This window comes from Montipora capricornis, chromosome 13 (genome assembly GCF_036669925.1).
Source record: "Montipora capricornis isolate CH-2021 chromosome 13, ASM3666992v2, whole genome shotgun sequence".
Classification (NCBI taxonomy): Eukaryota; Metazoa; Cnidaria; class Anthozoa; order Scleractinia; family Acroporidae; genus Montipora; species Montipora capricornis.
The window spans coordinates 43,598,720-43,601,219 of NC_090895.1; the positions used below are offsets into that span (position 1 = coordinate 43,598,720).

Consider the following 2,500-nt stretch of genomic DNA (forward strand, 5'->3'; position numbering starts at 1 on the left):
TTGCGAATATGTTCTATTCATGCAGTGCTCTACTGGCTTCTGTCCGTTGGGGAAGTTCAAGAAATGTCTTTTCGGAAGGACAGCATCACGATTTTGTTCTCACTTGACTCGATTGCTCCTGTCCCTTGATAAAGAGTTTCACGAAATTCCTTTTTTTTTTGTCTGGTTTGATAGGGTCTTTGTTCGTATCGCTGCCCAGCTGCATAAAGCCAACCGACTGGAAGCCCTGAAATCTTACGTGAAGGTTTGTTAATTTTAATGTTTTTTGAAGTTCAAAAGTGAAGTCACATTTCTGTATTGTTTGACCTTTTCGTGCGAGGTGGGTGATCGAATAGAAGTCATTAAATGCGTTTTTGGACTCCTAATTCATGACTCGAAGCAGCGCATCTTGATGTCGTGTCTATCTTTGTTGTAATCATATATGTACTGTCACCATTTCCACTGTCATTATCATCAACCCCTCATTTTCTTCCTCATTGTTAAATACCTAAGCTCTATCGTTAGAACTGTTTAAGCTCCATGTAGATCATATACGTGATAGAATGTGAAGCCTATTTTAAAGTGGTGATCGCCGAGCCCCTTGTTATTTTTATATTTTCAGTACGTGTTCGTGACTGAGCTCACCGTAGATAACACGAAAACGATTCATGAACAGCTGTCCAAATACCTGATGTCAAACTTGAAGCCTGGGGCAGATCCAGCGGTTGTCAACGACCTCATGAAGGTAGTGTGGCGCTTGATTAGCTTTGAAACTCTCTTTACAAACCTCAGAGAAAGGTGGTGAGAGAAGAGGCAGTATCAAAAGATACATACAATCTTGGGAGCGAAATAAGTCAAGTAAAGGAGTGAAGGGGAATTGCAACGAACGCTACTGGATTAAGGAAGCTCGAAAGGGGTTTTCAGCTGAGGGCTCGCGCGTAAGCCACACATGTAATTCGTAAACTGCTCGCGTCAGCTCATGATTCAAATGGGTCACCACGGACTTAACCACTCGAATGAGCGGGTGACGCGTGCGTAGATACTGATCTTGTAAAGCCCTCATTTTTCTTGATTTTGCAACTTTATTCGTTTATATCTCTGCTTTCGGATACTGAAGTTTTCATTTTTTGCATGTTAGGTTAGATTAATTTAAAACGTTTGTCTTTCGAATTTAAAATACCGAAAAACTAGCCTACAGATTTTCTTGAATTTCAAGTAAATTATTTTAGAGAGTATTTCTAACATTATCTGGTAACGCTGAATGGGAAGATTTCACCGTCCCGTTTCTTCAAAAAAGACAATGTATGTTGATTTTAAGGCTCAAAGAAATGTATAATGTCGTTGCCTTGGCAAGGTTATTTTGGAGGAAAATATAATGTGAGAAATCTGCGATGGGTACCTAATAGCCTGGCCAAATTACGTCTTGATATGACTACCCTAACTGTATCGAAGGACAGAATATGTTTATTTGTTTGAAAAAAAAAAAGGAGAAACTATTTGGAGCCTCCTTAAGCTTCATTTTTTTTTTCTGTTAGTGATTTGGTTGGAGTTATTTTATGGAGTAGTTCTTTTTTTGCCGACAACTTCAAAGAAATTCAGAAGTTTGGTGACTGAGATAGTTAACTTGCAATTCATGGTTTTACTTTGTAGCTTTCTTGGTTTTTCTTCGAGATTATCGTGAAGAGCATGGCACAGACGCTTGTTCAGTCGGACAAACTAAAGGTGAGTTTATACACCTCTCCGATTTACTCAAAAGGATCATGCGCGTTAAGACAATATTTTGGGTTTATAGCGGAGCTCAGGCTCGGGAAACTCGACGGACAGAGTACCATTGGTAAGATTTTTGGGGAAATCTATCCGTGCAAGAATTTTTGGTTATAACGTCACGTTCGTTTGCGCTTCCGCTCGTCCGCCAGCACAGAATAGGGAGTTTAAGCAAAGACGACAGGTACGGCTACGGCAACGCCACAAAGCAAGAATATTATCGGTTGAAAAAGGAAAAATGCTCGTGCTGCACGTGCAACACGAATTTCCGTGCATTTCTTTGCCGTACTCCACAAAACAACAACGTGAAATCACCAAATTTTAGGTTTTGACGACAACGTGGGCATATAACAATAAAAAGTAATTTGTAGTTTTGACTTTAAAACCGTTCGTACCCATCCAGTTACAGGATAGTTCGTCTATATTGTACAAGGTGAACAAGACGGATTAATCGCGAAATACTTGCGATAGCGCTAAGTTATATTTTGGACTAACATTTTCGTTGCCATAGCCGTCGTCTTTGCTAAAACTCCCTAATGTCGGGATGGGGAGGCAGGAGAGCCTCTGAGGACGGGAGTGTGTAGGCAATTTTCCTTGGCGGGAAATCGCGTGGCAGCGTTGCATTTGGCAACCCGCGTTTTTCTGGCGGGAAATCACAATAGTGACGAGCAACGGGATAAAGAACAGGAAAGTAGAAGAAAAGCAAAAGAGCTTGAGACAAGAGGCCACAAAATTTGAGAAATTTAAGCGAAGAAAG

General features: G+C 40.6%; 1 pseudogene; it reads left to right on the forward strand.

The window, feature by feature from the left end:
* Positions 1–2,500, forward strand: part of LOC138028565 (dedicator of cytokinesis protein 11-like) — a 93,177-nt pseudogene that overhangs the window by 69,411 nt on the left and 21,266 nt on the right.